The sequence below is a fragment of the Lolium rigidum genome, chromosome 3 (assembly GCF_022539505.1).
Source record: "Lolium rigidum isolate FL_2022 chromosome 3, APGP_CSIRO_Lrig_0.1, whole genome shotgun sequence".
NCBI classification, from domain to species: domain Eukaryota; kingdom Viridiplantae; phylum Streptophyta; class Magnoliopsida; order Poales; family Poaceae; genus Lolium; species Lolium rigidum.
This window is the reverse complement of record NC_061510.1, coordinates 153,604,875-153,623,647: the sequence shown is the minus strand read 5'-3', so window position 1 is coordinate 153,623,647 and position 18,773 is coordinate 153,604,875.

Below are 18,773 nucleotides of genomic sequence, written 5' to 3'. Positions count from 1 at the left end.
GAGAAATAAAATTTAAAGAGCCGTGGCAACGCACGGGCATTTGTACTAGTAGCAATATTTTAAGTTTACAGTCACGGATCAGACAAGGTCGATACATGAATCAACCAAAGAAAGCCTTGGCACATAAACAAGCTATCCATTGTCTATCCTATTAATGTGTTGCCACCCAATAGCCTGGAAATAGAAGTCCTGTGCAACCATCAGTAGCCAGTTGCATCCAGTAACCATATCCTCCCGCTGATCCTCCGGGAGGAGAAAGGCCCATAGTTCGATAAAGTGCGTAGCCCGGCGAATAACCTGCAAAAAATTAGTTCCCTTCTGTTTATTAAAAATAATATCATTTTGGCATCTCAAAATAGACCAACATAGAGCTGAAACTCCAATATGAATTTTGGCTTTATGTTCCTTCCGCACCCCATTTAACAAGTTGCCAAACTTATTAGTAATATTAGACGGGGGTGGTATGTTGTATGCAAAATAGACCATGCGCCGTACTATTTTAGCAAAAGGACATGCAAGAAACAAATGCTGAATGGTTTCATTAGAGTCACAAAAACAACACTTTTGACATCCATTCCACTTACGCTTGTTGTCCTTAGTTAGAAGCACCTTGTTGTTTAGAAACCACATAAAAATTTTATTTTCAAGGGGATTTTCAGCTTCCATAGATATTTACGAAGAAACATAGTATGTCCATTCATGTAATCCAAATACATAGATTTAACCGAAAACAAACCAGAGTCAATAAGTTTCCATACAAACTTATCTGGCTCAGTAGTTAAGTTTACACTAATTAATCGTTGACATAAATGTAACCATGCATTCCATTTATGGTCATTTAAACCCCTCCGAAAGCAATATTAAGCGGAGTTTGCGCTAATACAGTCGATACTAAGACCTTCTTATGTTGCATGATGTTATAACGAGAGGGGTACTGTTGTGCCAGGGACATGTCTTCCAGCCACACATCCTCCCAAAAGCGAACCGTTAACCCGTTTCCTACCTTGAAAAATCCTTTACTGAAAAAGTCTTGTTGAACACGCATTAGACCTTTCAAAAAGGGAGAATCAGAAGGTTTGGCCTCAACCTGGGCAAGTGTTTTATCTTTAAGATACTTATTCTATAGTATTTCCTGCCACATCCCTTCCTCCGATAGCAGCTTAAACAGCCATTTGCTGAGTAAACACTTGTTTTTCAATTCTAAAACCTCAATGCCGAGCCCCCCTTGATCTTTTGGTCTGCATATAATATTCCATCTTGATAGTCTATACTTCTTCTTATTTTCATCAGACTGCAAAGGAAATTAGATCTGAAATAATCTAGTCTTTTCCTAACACCTTTCGGGATTTGCATAAAAGAAAGCATGAACATCGGTAAACTAGTTAAAACGGAATTAATAAGAACAAGCCTATCCCCGTAAGAAAGCATTTTACTTCGCCAACATCCAAGTTTCGACGCGAAACGACTCTCAACCAGATTCCACTCCGCATTTCGGAGAGTTCTATGATGGATAGGAATACCCAAATATCTGAATGGTAAAACTCCAGATTCGCATCCAAATATTTGCCTACATTGATGCTCCATGTCCTTAGCCTTACCGAAACAAAATAACTCACTTTTATGAAAATTAATTTTTAGACACGAGAGTTGTTCAAATATACAAAGGATTAACTTCATGTTAACCGCCTTACGAACATCATGTTCCATAAATAGTATTGTGTCATCCGCATATTGGAGTATGGAATACCCTATCAACTAGGTGAGGAAGAAGATCCCCAACTTGCCCCTGTGCTTTTGCACGTGAAATAATAATAGCCAACATATCAGCTATAATATCAAAAAGAATCGGCAATAAAGGATCACCCTGTCACAACCCTTTTCTCGTTTGAAAATTATGACCAATATCATCATTGACCCTAACTCCCACACTGCCACCCTCAACATAATGTCTAATTCGGTCACACAAAACAGGATCGAAGCCTTTCATTCGCAAAACCTGTTGTAGAAAGGGCCATTTCACCTTATCATAGGCCTTTTCAAAGTCAATTTTAAAAAGGACACCGCCTAATTTCCTTCTATTTAGCTCATGAATAGTCTCATGTAGCACAACAACACCCTCAAGAATATGTCTGCCTGGCATAAACGCGGTCTGAGTAGGCCTGATCACTTTATGTGCCATCCCAGAGATACGAATAGTTGCAACTTTAGTAAAGATTTTGAAACTAACATTAAGCAAGCAAATGGGTCTATATTGTTGAATTTGGAAGGAATTTTCCTTTTTTGGAAGAAGTGTAATAACTCCAAAATTTTATTTAAATAGGGGTAATTCTCCACGTTGGAAACAGGAAAAGATCCCCATTAAATCATTCTTAATAACTTCCCAGAAGTGTTGATAAAACTCTGCCGGAAACCCATCCGGCCCGGGAGCTTTATTATGTTCCATCTGCGCTATAGCCTCGTGAACTTCCTCCATTGAGTAGTCAGCAATCATGAGATCATTTCCAGCCGCTGTTAACTGCGGAATATCCTCAGTTTTGTCCTCCATCATGGTGACAGTACTAGGATCAGGCGGCCCAAACAATTTTTTATAGTATTCAGTAATGTATACTTTAAGGTTATCATCGCCCACAATGGTACCTTCGTCTTGTTCAAGCTGAAATATTTTATTTTTCCTATGTTTCCATTAGCAATTAAATGGAAGTATTTTGTATTATTTCCTCCTTCCCGGACATTTTTCACCTTTGCTCGTTGTGCCCATTTGGTCTCTTCATCACGCCTAAGTTTATTCATTTTATCATTTGCCAATTTAACTCATCTCTCTCAATAGAGGACAGGGGAAATGATTCCGCTTTAATATCCAGGGTATCAATAATTTTTAAGAGGCGTTCCTTCTCCTTTTTATATTTACCACTTAAGTTCTTCGCCCATCCCCTCAGAAAACAGCGAAGGTGTCTTATTCTATTTTGCCAATTTTCGATTGGTGTCCTCCCAGTAGGGGCAGCGACCCATTCTTTTGCCACCAAATCATAGAAACCTTCCTCATTAAGCCATGATAGTTCAAATGAAAACCGAGGCTTATTTCCCATATGCGCATGATGACCAGAGTCAATCAACAAGGCGTATGGTCAGAACCTGAATGGGAAAGTGCCTGGACCGAGACCAAAGGAAATTTTTGTTCTCATTCGACACTAGCAAGGACACGATCAAGCTTCTCGTATGTCGGATTCTCTCTATGGCTTGCCCATGTATACTGACGTCCCGAAAGAGCAATTGCCCTTAAATTAAGATTTTCAATAATAGCATTAAAAATAAACGGCCAACGAGGATTAAAGTTGTCATTACTCTTCTCCTCGGGCTTTCTTAGAATATTAAAATCCCCCGCTAGCAGCATGGGCAAAGGTTCATCTTCACACATATGAACTAACTCCCAAAGGAATTCATGCTTAAGAGAATCCTGAGCCGCCCCATACACCGGCACTAGAACCCACTCAAAGCCATCGCGTTTGTTTTTAATAGTCAGTTTGACACAAAAGTCTCCGCTATCAACCTTATTTACTTTTAAAGTATTAGTATTAATACTGACGAGAATTCCACCCGATCGCCCATGTGGCGGTAAACAAAACCAAGCGAAATCTTTGCCAGAAGATAAATCCCTGAGAAAGGGTACCGCGAAATTACATCGTCGTCCAGTCTCTGTTGACGCAATAAAATCTAGCTTATAATCCCTGATGGATTCCTTAACAAAAAGGTGTTTCCCGGGATCTTTAGAACCCTCACTGTTCCAAGTTAAACCACAGAGACCGTCCATTAAGATTTTTTTTTTTGATTCGGATACGGTTACTTCGCCGCACTTTAGTCTTATCATAAGACTTCTTTCTACGAGCACGCTTTGGCTTTAAAACCACAGGAGGAGTGACAACCGACTCATCCCCCATCACACTCTCATCATTATCAAGTCCTCACACATATTGGACGCACGCGAAACAACTAGACACAGATTATTCTTATCTCCCAGATTGGTCACATTTTCATTCTTTGCTAACAAAGTTAAATTGCGGTGCATCTCAATGTCTTTTATTAATTTAATGTTGAATGTAGATGGGCTGCAGTCTAGTAAGACAGTCCATGTAGTCTACAATTCCTGAAATCTCAAGACCTATCACGTTGGCAGCTTGGGACTGCCTTGGGGATAAAGTTTAGTCCCACATTGCTAGTTGAGAGAGAGTTGGAGTGGTATATAAGGGCTGCTGTTCTAGTCATTCCAAGTAAGTGAGAATAGTAGGAGCCCTCGCGCACTCCTCCTCCGCCTGCCCCACCTCGGCTCGTCTCGTCTCGTCACGCACGTCGCGTTTTATGACTCGAGTTTGAGACACACTCACGGAAGCCTAAATTTTTGCTTGGTGCACCAACTGAGTTGGGTACGTATCGACCTGCATGTGCATGCTCGCCGCGTGTCTCTGGCTTCCTACGCGTGGAAACGCGGTCGGCTCGGCTCGTCTCCCAGGCTATACAAGAAGACAGATCAGATCTAGAGAATACAGCTCTCGGAACTCTCTAGTCCGTCTCTCTCACGAAGGTTCTTTTGCTGCGCTACTCTCTAGTCTTCCCCATCCCGGCGACTGCGTGCACAGCCGTCCGGGAGAGCAGGTCTCCGAAGCTCCATCCGTGGAGATCCTGCACCGGGAGACGGGCGATAAGGTTTTTGGGGAGCGTCTCGGCGCGACTGCTCGCTGCTATTCGTGCTCTTCTTCGCTGGTTCGACTGCTTCATCGACAGATCCGTCTACACCATGGGCGACATCAACAATTCCCATGGTGGTGCTGCTGCTGCTGGTGCGACCTTCCCGGTCACGATGTACGTGCTTTTTCTCTCCTACCTTGCACTGCTACTTGTTCCATGTTCAGATCTGATGCATGTGCTTAGTCGGATGTATGTGGTTAAGTATGCTTGTGCACCTGTCATGTCGTTTTCGGCAATTAATCTCATACGGAAATTGCCTAATAATCTAACAATCCAAAAATCTTATATGCTTAGGCAATTTTCACCGTATGGTTTTGCTGCTACGCTTAAACCGAGTCCGTCTACGGGTTCTCATTTCAAGAGATGGAAGAATAAGACCCTCTTGTGGCTCACTTCTATGGGCGTGCACCGAGTTGCGGAAGGTACTCCCAGAGATCCGCTTACTCCTGAAGAGGATAAAGCGTTCGGGGGTGCCACCGTAATCTTTGTGGGTGTCGTCCTAAGTGTGCTTGGAGACAAGTTGGTTGATGCTTATCTGCAGATTCGAAATGGGAAGGAACTGTGGGATGCACTGGACGCTAAGTTTGGTGCGGGCGATGCCGGAGGTGTACTGTATGCTATGGAGCAGTTCAATGACTACAGAATGGTTGAGAATCGATCTGTAGTAGAACAGACTCATGAGATACAGATCATGGCAAAGGAACTTGAGCTCCTCAAGTGTGTGCTACCGGACAAGTTTGTCACGGGATGCATTGTCGCTAAGCTTCCCCATTCGTGGAGGAACTTTGTCAATTCTCTGAAACATCAGAGGCATGAGTTCTCTGTTGAGAATACAATGGGCTCTCTGGATGTTGAGGAGAAGGCGAGGGCAAAAGACAAACACACTGGAGGAACCGATGGACGTTCTGCTGCCAATATGGTGCAGAAAAATGCCCACAAGTCCAAGGGAAAGAACAAGGGAGTCTCCCAGACTACCAACTTCAAGAAGAAGGGGAAAACGGAGAAGAAAGATCCTTGCTGGGTGTGTGGCGAGACAGGCCATTAGGCTAATCGCTGTTCACAATGCAAAGGAAAGAAAGGTCAGGCTGGACAGAACTCAAATTCTGTCAACATGGTCATTGGCAACACCGGTGAAGGAACTACAGGGTATGGTAATATATTACCTACTGTTCTTTCGGTGTTTCAGCCCACAGAATGGTGGGTTGATACAGGTGCTAATGTTCATGCGTGTGCTGGCATCTCCATGTTTACCTCTTATCAGGCCCGAGGTTCCTCAGTAATGATGGGGAATGGGTTACATGCTACTGTTCGTGGTGTTGGCACGGTAGATATAAAGTTTACTTCGGGAAAGATCGTGCAACTAAAGAACGTGCTGCATGTCCCTTCTATCAAGAAGAATCTCGTTAGTGGCTCCCGTCTTATGAAAGATGGGTTTAAGTTGGTGTTTGAGTCCAATAAAGTTGTACTGTCTAAGTATGGAACTTTTGTTGGAAAGAGCTATGAATGTGAGGGAATGTTTCGCTTCTCTCTAGAAGACTTTTGTGATAATGTTGTGAACCATGTAAGCACTAGTGTTAATCAAACTAATGTTTGGCATTCACGACTTTGTCATGTTAATTTCGGTTGTATGACGCGGCTTGCTGATATGAGTTTAATTCCGAAATTCACCTTTGTCAAAGGCTCTAAGTGCCATGCTTGTGTGCAAGCAAAGCAGCCTCACAAGACTGCGAAGGAAAGAAACTTGGCACCACTAGAGCTCATACATTCAGATCTATGTGAGATGAATTGTGAGTTGACAAGAGGTGGAAAGAAATATTTTATGACTTTGATTGATGATTCCACTAGGTATTGTTATGTGTATCTCCTGAAAACTAAAGATGAGGCTCTTGATTTCTTTAAAATCTATAAGGCTGAAGTTGAGAACCAACTTGAAAGAAAGATAAAAAGGGTTCGGTCCGATTGTGGTGGAGAGTACTTTTCTAATGAGTTCAATTTATTTTGTGCGGAACATGGTATAATCCATGAGAGGACGCCTCCCAATTCCCCACAATCCAATGGGATTGCGGAAAGGAAAAAACCGTACTCTAACAGATTTGGTTAACGCCATGTTAGATGTTTTGGGTTTATTCAAGTAATGGTGGGGGGAGGCTATATTGACTCTGTGTCATGTCCTAAACCGTGTTCCAACCAAGAATAAAGAGATTACTCCTTATGAGGAATGGGAAAAGAAAAGACCAACACTCTCCTACCTACGAACTTGGGGCTTTTGGCTAAAGTGAATTTGCCAATCACCAAGAAGCGAAAGCTTGGACCAAAAACCATGGACTGTGTCTTTCTTGGCTATGCTGCCCATAGCATTGCTTATAGATTTCTTGTGGTGAAATCTGGAGTGGACGACATGAATGTTGGTACCATCTTTGAATCAAGAGATGCTACATTCTTTGAGGATATATTTCCTATGAGAGATATGCATGACATGTCTTGTTGGGAATCTGATCCAATACATGAAACTCCTATGGAGTCTGATGAGGAATATGATGATGAGAGTTCAGATTCTGATGAAGATGAAAATGAAGCTCCCACAAGGAGTAAGAGACAAAGGATTGCAAAATCTTTTGGTAATGATTTCATTTTGTATCTTGTGGATGATACTCCCACTACCATTTCAGAAGCTCTCGCATCTCCTGATGCGGACTCACTGGAAGGAAGCGGTTCAAAGCGAGATGGATTCCATCTTGGCTAATGGAACGTGGGAGTTAAATGAGCGTCCTTATGGGTGCAAACCTGTAGGATGTAAATGGGTATTTAGGAAGAAGCTTCGAGCTGATGGTACTATTGAGAAGTACAAAGCTCGGCTTGTAGCCAAAGGCTATACCCAAAAGGAAGACGAAGATTTCTTCGATACCTACTCACCTGTGGCGAGATTGACCACAATTCGTGTACTACTGTCATTGGCTGCCTCACACGGCCTTCTTGTTCATCAAATGGACGTTAAGACGGCTTTCCTAAATGGAGAGTTGGACGAGGAAATTTACATGGAACAGCCTGATGGTTTCGTACTACAAGGTCAAGAAAGAAAGGTGTGTAAATTAAAGAAATCTTTGTATGGTCTCAAACAAGCACCCAAACAATGGCATGAGAAGTTTGAAAGAACTTTGACATCTCGTGGGCTTTGTTGTTAATGAAGCCGACAAATGTGTGTACTACCGCCATGGTGGGGGTGAGGGAGTTGTCCTATGCTTGTATGTGGATGACATACTAATTTTTGGGACAAGTCTCGAAGTGATTGAGGAGGTAAAAACCTTCTTATCTCAAGGTGTTTCGAGATGAAAGATCTTGGAGAAGTCGATGTTATATTGAACATCAAGTTATTGAGAGATGGGAATAATGGGATTACACTTGTGCAATCTCATTATGTTGAGAAGGTGTTGAGCAGATTTGGTTATGCTGATTTCAAATCTTCTCTCACACCTTATGATCCTAGTGTCTTGCTTTGAAAGAATGAAAAGGCAACTAAAGATCAATTAAGATACTCTCAAATCATTGGTTCACTCATGTATTTAGCTTGCGCTACGAGGCCTGATATCTTGTTTGCTGTGTGCAAACTTAGCCGGCTTGTGGCCAACCCGGGAGATGGTCATTGGCATGCTCTTGAGAGAGTGATGCGCTATTTAAATGGAACCATGAGTTATGGAATTCATTATACCGGGTATCCAAGAGGACTTGAAGGGTATAGTGATTCCAATTGGATTTCAGATGCTAAGATGAAGGCCACAAGTGGATATGTTTTCACTCTTGGTGGTGGCGCTGTTTCCTGGAAGTCTTGCAAGCAGACCATCTTAATGAGGTCAACTATGGAAGCAGAACTCAAAACATTAGATACAGCTACCGTCGAAGCGGAATGGCTTCGTGAGCTCTTGATGGACTTGCCTATGGTTGAAAAACTAATATCGGACATCCTCATGAACTGTGATAATCAAACTATGATTATCAAAGTGAAAAGTTCTAAGGATAATATGAAAAGTTCCAAACATATCAAGAGGAGATTAAAGTCTGTCAGAAAACTGAAGAACTCCGGAGTAATAGCATTGGATTATGTCCAAAGTGCTAAAAATCTGGCAGATCCTTTCACAAAAGGACTATCAAGAAATATGATAGACCTTGCATCGAGGGAGATGGGTTTGACACCCGCTTGAGTTGCCGAGGGGGTAACCCAACCTATGTGATCGGAAATTCCGTGAACTAGGACCTGGGAAAACAAACCGGAGTAACTGAGTTGAGCGAAAATTTAATTCTCCCACTCCGCTGCAGATGCAATTCTCTCATAGTTACTGTAAGGCAGGTTGACAATGTCTTAATGTGTTCTGAGCGACTCTTGATGAGCGAAGACGCTGTCCTACAGGGCGATCTTTGAAGAACACACCTATACGAGTGACACTACTGGTCATAGTGTGGAAGATTTGGGTGAATCTCTAGTAAGCTCATGAAGGGCCGAGGAGTATGACTTATAAGCTCCACAAGAGGGGAAGGCTATGGTAGCCTAGTACCGTGCTGGCATTGAGTGAAACTTGCTGCACAAAGACTGACAATTCAAGGCATAGTCCATTGTTCAGTTGTAGTCAAGTGTAGCTCCTTGCCTAGGTGGAAGTTCAACTTAACAGTATCCACTGAAGTGCAGGTATATTAAACAGTGAATGGAAATAATGTGTCATCTGATGTGCATATGAGATCTGGTGGGGGATTGTTGAATGTAGATGGGATGCAGCCCAGTAAGGCAGCCCATGTAGAACACAATTCCTGAAATCTCAAGGCCCATCACGTTGGCAGCTTGGGACAGCCTTGGGGACAAAGTTTAGAACCACATTGCTAGTTGGGAGAGAGTTGGAGTGGTATAAGGGCTGCTGTTCTAGTCATTCCAAGTGAGTGAGAATAGTAGGAGCCCTCGCGCACTCCTCCTCCTCCGCCCGCCCCGCCTCGGCTCGGCTCGGCTCGGCTCGTCTCGTCTCGTCACGTACGCACGTCGCGTTTCGTGACTCGAGTTCGAGTTCGAGTTCGAGACACACTCAAGGAAGCCTAATTTTTTGTTTGGTGCACCAACTGACTTGGGTACGTGTCGACCTGCATGTGCATGCTCGCCGCGTGTCCCTGGCTTCCTACGCGTGGCAACGCGGTCGGGTCAGCTCTCCTCCCAGGCTATACAAGGAGACATATCAGATATAGAGAATACAGCTCTCAGAACTCTCTAGTCCGTCTCTCATGAAGTTCCTTTTGTTGCGCTACTCTCTAGTCTTCCCCATCCCGGCGACTGCGTGCACAGCCGTCCGGGAGAGCAGGCCTCCGAAACTCCGTCCGTTGAGATCCTGCACCGGGAGACGGGCGATAAGATTTTTGGGGAGCGTCTCGGCGCGATTGCTCGCTGTTGTTCGTGCTCTTCTTCGCCGGTTCGACTGCTTCATCAAAAAATCCCTCTACACCATGGACGACATCAACAATTCCCATGGTGGTGGTGCTGCTGCTGGTGCGACCTTCCCGGTCGCGATGTACGTGTTTTTTCTCTCCTACGTTGCACTGCTACTTGTTCCATGTTCAGATCTGATGCATGTGCTTAGTGTGATGTATGCGGTTAAGTATGCTTGTGCATCTGTCATGTTGTTTTCGGTAATTAATCTCATACGGAAATTGCCTAATAATCTAACATTTAACAGAAGCAAGGCGATCAGCATGTGAGCATCCTAAAGAAATTCCCAGCGTTTTTTACTTGATCTATAATTTTCTCATCCGAAAAAGAACGTAAAGACGAAATTGAAGGTAAATTCGTACCTTGCCCTATGACCTCATTGCGCCACTGAGCATTCATCATTGCCCGCTCCATTTGAGTCGCATCTGCATTAGGCTGGGCACGAAGCCTTCCACTCGACCGTACCCCTCTCGCCGCCTCATCATGAATTCCACCGAAAGCAATAATCTCGGCCTGAGAATAGACCTTAGTCGCCGGAGTACACACCTCCGAAGACCCAATCATCCCCTTTGCATTAACACCACATCCCTGGGACAAAGAAGCAAGGTCGATATTCGAATCATTCGAAGAAAACAACAAATTACAAGGATAAAGGGAATATATTAATAACAAGAAGATACCAATTACACCTAGCTTCTGTAACTGCACACTATCCAAATGGTAATACGGATGCACCTAACCAAAAAAAAACTAAGAAAGAAAAAAGTCCCGCTACGGTGTTCTAGCCCTAGCAGCAACAATATATCCACCACCAAGACAACACCTGAACTTCAGACTCTCCCAAAACGACGCCTCCAAGAAGAAAAACAGTGAAAAAGTGCCGTCGTCGCCCGATCAAAAGATCTTAGATTCCCACCCTGAAGATAGTCTCCGCTCTCAAAACAATGCCTTCAGCAAGGCCATTGCCAGGCACAACCATTTAAGACCAGGCCTTGGATTTTCACCCTCAAAGGTAAGATTCTGAATTTCACATGTGCTGCCATTCCCATTTGCATACTGCTGCGAAATCCAGAACACCAAGAAAGTCCCTCAACAACACAGAGACTCGAACCTCCATTGCTAGTCCTCCAATCCAGCCTTTATGATATTCTCCGCCTCTGATTTCACCATGAATCAGAATGTCACCTGATGGCAACACAGAACAGAGCTTCGCGCCGCTCCCTCCAGAACCAAACGGTCGGAATAAAAGCATGGATGCACGCGACCAAATACCACCCGATCCAGCAAACTCCAGGCAAAAGATGCACTGTTCCATTCGCCGGCAGAGCCTTCCGGAACTCATCACTCCAGTTAGATGAAGAAGAGCATGCATCAAGTAGATCTTCGTCTTGGCGCGAGAAGAACCTAGGACCGCCGCCTTTATTCAGACCGAGCTCCCACGCAACTAGCCATCCCGGCCTCCCTACTCACCGAAACCGGTAGATCGAAGGGGACCCTGGTCGCCAAGCCCGCACGAGGACGAGTGGTGTTGCGGCGGAGAAGACGACCAGAGCAGGTAGAGTCAGCCATGGCAAGAACGCATCAGCCGGAGTCCATCGGCCCAAGGGCCTAGACCTCCTGCATCCGCCGCTCGCGCCGTCGCACACCGCCGCCCAAGATCGCCCCTCCATCGCTACAAACCGCCACCACACCGGCCCGAGCACCAAACCCTGCGCTCTCCCACTGCTCCGCCTCCCCGCGCGAAGAGAAGAAACCGGGAGAGCACCGTCCTCCCCTCGCCGTCTTCGCTGGCCAGGGCGCCGCCACGGCCGCCAGCACCGGCAGCCGCAACGGCCAGGAAGGCCTGATGCAGTGTCTCCTTTGGCTGGAGATGCGATCTCCCCGGAGCCGCACACGTGTGCGACCAGGAGACGGTTGCGTTCACCTATCTACTCATGTCTGAATGACATCTTGATTCGAAGAAAAAACGACAAGCGCACAACCTATTCGTCAAGTAATTTGCAAAATGCAGGAAATGTTTCACCTTTACTTACAGCCGTTGATAAGATTTGATGGATGGTAAATCTTTACTATTAAATTGCAATAGGTGACTGGCTGGTGTCACAAACGGGCCAACAGACTATTTTCATGGGCCCAACGCGTCAAGAGGCCTCCGTCCGTTTCGTACATCCAGTGCATCTCGCTGCTGGCAGATCGATATGTGGCCCATCTCGAGTTCGGCCTGAGTTCCGTGGGCCGAATAACTACTGATTTAGTCTGTACAAGGAAACTGCTTCTACCGATAGATTTTGCATGTTTGGATGGACCCACGTCCACTTCGGGAGCTAATATAGGAAATGAGATGGAGATGCAAAAGCTATCTGATTTTCATACGTAGTACATAGCAAATGGATGAGCTGTGCGGTTCGTACACGACTAACAATAACAATTGCAAGCGATGACGTACGACGACATAGCTACTCCAGGCTTAAATAATTATCGCAGATTTAGACAAAATATATAAAATAAATATGTCTAGGTTTATTAAGCCGGAGATAAATATTATTCAGAGGTCCGCTAGAATGAGAGAAAATGAACGTCATAATTAACTACTGGAAATTGCCTCTTTAGGAGTGGGCAACATACTTGGCGAATGTTATTCGTATAAATTGCAATAGGTGACTGGCTGATGTCACAAACGGACCAACAGACTATTTTTATGGGCCCAGCGCGTCAAGAGACCTCCGTCCGTTTTGTACATCCAGTGCATCTCGCTGCTGGCAGATCGATATGTGGCCCATCTCGAGTTCGGCCTGAGTTCCGTGGGCCGAATAACTACTGATTTAGTCTGTACAAGGAAACTGCTTCTACCGATATATTTTGCATGCTTGGATGGACCCACGTCCACTTCGGGAGCTAATACAGGAAATGAGATGGAGATGCAAAAGCTATCTGATTTTCATACGTAGTACATAGCAAATGGATGAGCTGTGCGGTTCGTACACGACTAACAATAACAATTGCAAGCGATGACGTACGACGACATAGCTACTCCAGGCTTAAATAATTATCACAGATTTAGACAAAATATATAAAATAAATATGTCTAGGTTTATTAAGCCGGAGATAAATATTATTCAGAGGTCCGCTACAATGAGAGAAAATGAACGTCATAATTAACTACTGGAAATTGCCTCTTTAGCGAGTGGGCAACATACTTGGCGAATGTTATTCGTAAGTCGGCAAAGCCTTTGTTGAGGGTTTGCACTCAGCAAACAGTACACGACATACATTCTTGCGAGAACAATAATTATTAGTTTTCTAAAATTGTTGGCGCTTCATATAGAGTACACGACATACATTCTAGAGGAAAAATATATTAGTAGTAGTTTTCCGAGAGTGTTTGCGCTCGGTAAAGAGTACACAACAGATATCCGGTGGCAAAAGTAATTAGTAGTTTCGTGAGCGTACCTTAGAGGATACTCAACAAACCCTGAACGTTGTCAATCGTTACTCACACACAATGTGGCCACGTGTCCCAAGGGCTTGTTGTGGCGTGCCTTTGCCAAGTGTTTTCATCGTGACACTAGACAAAGTCTGCTATTTGCCCAATTCCGAAATAAAACACTTGGCAAATAGCCCTATTATAGCAACAATTGATTTTTCGGTATTGCTACTATAACATTATGTTCAAATTGAGAACCAACCTGAGGTTGGGTGGTTAGGAGGGTGGTTGTACCCCCAGCCCACCAGAGTTCAAACCCCAGATTTGACATCTGTGTGTCTCATAAAGGCGGAATATTCATTCAGTGGGAGGCGACGTTCCCGTCGACAGCGAGGCGCCTGTGGTGACTTCGTCAATTTCAAGATCCAATCTGCCGGCTCAGTCTTCTGGAGGTGCTCATAGGGGTAGGGTGTGCGTGTGTGCGTTCATAGGGGTGAGTGTATGCGCGTGTATATGAGCACCTGCGTTTGTGCTGTGTTTCTCAAAAAAAAAACATTATGTTCAAATTAATGAAAATTTGATAGATAAAAGCTATCAAGTAAATTTAACTTTTGAGGGAGCCAATTATCTTCTTGTAGACGTGGTGGGAAAAAGAGAGAGAACAAAGATGAAGATATAGATGTTTGTGACAAGACTCAATCGTGACATAAAATTGAACAACATTTCAAAGAACATCTAAATATTTTGTTATTATCTCGTAGCAACGCACGAGCATTCAGCTAGTGTGATTATTATTCCAACACAGCTCCTACCTAGTAAGTATAGATGTTACGAGCCTTGCGTGCGTTTTGTTCTTATTCATCAGCAACTCCACAGATTGACATGTAACTGTGTAAGTAATGTGCCTTTTTTCCTTCATGAGCTTTCCAATTTGTTGGACCACTCATTTAGATTTAGATTTTGGAAGATTTTGCATAACATGAACCGCTCCGTAAACAGTTGAGGATATACTGAACTGCCCATGAACCACACATTTTTTTAAAAAGGAAATATAGTAATATAAAAGAAGATATCAATTACACCCAAACTCTACAACTACGCAATACCCTAAAGATACTACGTATGCACCCAACTAAAAATAAAAAATAAAAATAAAAAATAAAAAATCCTGCTACGGTGTTCCAGTTGTAGCTGCAACAATACATCTCCCACCATGACAACACCTAAACTTCAGACTCTCGAAAAAGCGACGCCTCCAATAAGTAAACAGTGTACAAGCGCTGTCGTCGCCCGATTAAAAGATTTTAGGTTTTCACTCTGAAGATAATCCCCGCTCTCAGAACAATGCATTCAACGAGGCCATTGCCAGGAACAACCAGTTAATGTTAAACCTCGGATTTATACCCTGAAAGTTAAGACTCTGAGTTTCACCTGTGTTGCCGCCGCACTTGCATATTGCTGTTGCGACTGAAAACACCAAGCAAGCCCATCAGCAATACAGAGACTCGAACCTCCATTGCTAGTCCCTCCAATCCGGCCTTCGTGATATTTTCCCGCCTCTGATTTCACCATGTACCAGAATGTCATCTGATGGCAACACAGAATAGAGCTTCGTGTCGCTCCCTCCAGAACCAAACGGTCGGAATAAAAGCATGGGTGCAGACAACCGAATACCACCCGATCCAGCAAACTCCAGGCAAAAGATGCACTGTTTCATTTGCTGACGGAGCTTTCTAGAACTCATCACTCCAACCAGACCAATATGGACATGCCTCACGTAGGTCTTCATTTTCGCATAAAAGAGACCCGATGACCGCCACCATTATTCAGGCCGGAGCCAACGCCGCCGACCATCACAGGCCGGCCGAGTCAACGCGGCGAGACGCCTTGAAACTGGCCGACCCTCCACCGGCGACAACCAAGATCACGGAGAGGGAAAGCTAGGGCTTACACCCATCTGGTCCATCCCACCTCGCACCTCCACTGCCGGCATGGGCCGCCGCTAGCAACCACCACAACCATCACCAGGACGCGGCCCAGACCGGCGCCCAGGTCGTTGTCCGCTGCGTCGCCGATGCCCTAGGCGCGCCGTCACTCGCGACGCCGGGCGCGCCGCTCACGCCGCCGCGCATCGAGCATCCAGCACGCCGTGGTGCCCGGCGAGCGCACCATCACTAGTAGGAAAACCATTATAGGCAGAAATAGCATCTGTGGTTCTAATTTCTGTGGCGCATGTACGAGTGGTGTGCCACATAACTTTTCCTTTCTGTGGCGCATGTGGACGGATGCGCCACAAAATTTTCATGGGGCCCACGTGGAGTCTAGCACTGCACATGGGCGAAGGAAATTCTGTGTGCATATGCCAACATGCGCCACAGAAAGTCAAAATTCTGTGGTGCATATGGGCATATGCGCCACATAAGTTCATCTTTCTGTGGCGCAATAGCCATATGCGCCACAGAAAGTTGACCTGATTTTTTCTCCCCACGCAACTCCACCCCCCCCCCCCCGAGGATCGCCTTTTTTAGCACTGTAAAATAAGAAAGAAATAGATAGAAAATTTAAAAAATAAAATCCTTCGAGGTGCCCATGTATTTATGTCATCTAGCACCACTGAAAATTAACAAACATGCATTTCGACTTCTTTTTTTTTTTGCACAATTGCGTTGAAAAATCATCAAACTGAACTCCTGGTTGCATACGAACTCGAAAGAAAATGCACTGTATATCAAAATGTTCCCATGAAAATTCTACATCCAAATTCATCGGGTCTTGCCTAGTTGGACAATTTTTAGAATCGCTAAATTCGAAAAGAGTAAAAAGATACGGCAATTTAAAGATTTTTTGCTGCAAAATAGAAAATTCAAAAAAAAACTGTGGCGCACCATGTGGACATGCGCCACAGAATTCTTAGCCGAATTTTTTAATTTCCCCGGCGCCAATCTCCTCCTCCACTTCTCCTCCACCACTTCTCCTCTCACTTCTCCATCTCCTCACTTATCCTCCTTCTCCTCCACTTCTCCTCCCACCACCACCAGCTCCTCCCTTCTTCTCCACCACCACCACCTCCTCCTCCTCCCTTCTTCTCCGGCGACCACCACCACAACCTCCTCCTCCTCCTCCGGCCGCCGCCACCACCACCACCACCACCACCTCCTCCTCCTCCCCCTCCTCCTCCTCCTCCACCACCACCTCCTCCGGTCGGTCGGCCCGCCTCCTCCTCCACCTCCTCCTCCACCACCACCACCTCCTCCGGCTGGCCGGCCTCATCCTCCTCCTCCACCCACTCCAACCCACCCAACCACTCACCTTCCGGCGATATTCCAAAAAAAACCGCCGAAATTCTGGCGGCCCTAGATATAGTTCTAGATCTAGATCTGGCCGCCACTTTTTAAAAAAATTCAAACAGAAAAAAATCTGTGGCGCATATTGGCATGGTGCGCCACCGAAGTTTTCAAGAAAATTATGTGGCGCATATTGACCTAGTGCGCCACAAAAGTTTCAAAAATTCTGTGGCGCATGTACATATGCGCCACAGAATTCAAATACTAATCGCGTGGCAACTATGGCGACCTGGATATGCACCACAGAATTGAAATTTGGTGCGCCACAGTTAGCCTATTTTCCACTAGTGCATGTACCACACATAGAAACAGTAGAGCTATTTAAAGAGTCTTGCCTAGTTGGACAATTTTTATGTACATGCGCCACATAATTCTTAGCCGAATTTTTGAATTTCCCCGGCGCCAATCACCTCCTCCACTTCTCCTCCACCACTTCTCCTCTCACTTCTCCATCTCCTCACTTATCCACCTTCTCCTCCACTTCTCCTCCCACCACCACCAGCTCCTCCCTTCTTCTCCACCACCACCACCTCCTCCTCCTCCTCCCTTCTTCTCCGGCGACCACCACCACCACCTCCTCCTCCTCCTCCGGCCGCCACCACCAGCGCCACCACCTCCTCCTCCCCCTCCTCCCCTCCTCCTCCTCCTCCACCACCACCACCTCCTCCGGTCGGTCGGCCCGCCTCCTCCTCCACCTCCTCCTCCACCACCACCACCTCCTCCGGCTGGCCGGCCTCATCCTCCCCCTCCACCCACTCCAACCCACCCAACCACTCACCTTTCGGCGATATTACCAAAAAAAACCACCGAAATTCCGGCGGCCCCAGATATAGATCTAGATCTAGATCTGGCCGCCACTTTTTTTTAAAATTCAAACAGAAAAAATCTGTGGCGCATATTGGCATGGTGCGCCACCGAAGTTTTCAAGAAAATTATGTGGCGCATATTGACCTAGTGCGCCACAAAAGTTTCAAAAGTTCTGTGGCGCATGTACATATGCGCCACAGAATTCAAATACTAGTCGCGTGGCAACTGTGGCGACCTGGATATGCACCACAGAATTGAAATTTGGTGCGCCACAGTTAGCCTATTTTCCACTAGTGCATGTACCACACATAGAAACAGTAGAGCTATTTAAAGAGTCTTGCCTATTAAAATTCTACATCCAAATTCATCGGGTCTTGCCTAGTTGGACAATTTTAGAATCGCCAAATTCGAAAAGAGTAAAAAGATACGGCAATTTAAAGATTTTTTGCTGCAAAATAGAAAATTCAAAAAAAAACTGTGGCGCACCATGTGGACATGCGCCACAGAATTCTTAGCCGAATTTTTGAATTTCCCCGGCGCCTATCTCCTCCTCCACTTCTCCTCCACCACTTCTCCTCTCACTTCTCCATCTCCTCACTGATCCTCCTTCTCCTCCACTTCTCCTCCCACCACCACCAGCTCCTCCCTTCTTCTCCACCACCACCACCTCCTCCTCCTCCCTTCTTCTCCGGCGACCACCACCACCACCTTCTCCTCCTTCTCTGGCGACCACCACAACCTCCTCCGGCGACCACCACCACCTCCTCCTCCTCTCTCCTCCGGCCACCACCACCACCACCACCTCCTCCTCCTCCTCCACCTCCGGTCGCCACCACCACCACCAGCTCCTCCTAATCCCCTCCTCCTCCTCCTCCTCCTCCACCACCACCTCCTCCGGTCGGTCGGCCCGCCTCCTCCACCTCCTCCTCCACCACCACCACCTCCTCCGGCTGGCCGGCCTTATCCTCCTCCTCCACCCACTCCAACCCACCCAACCTCT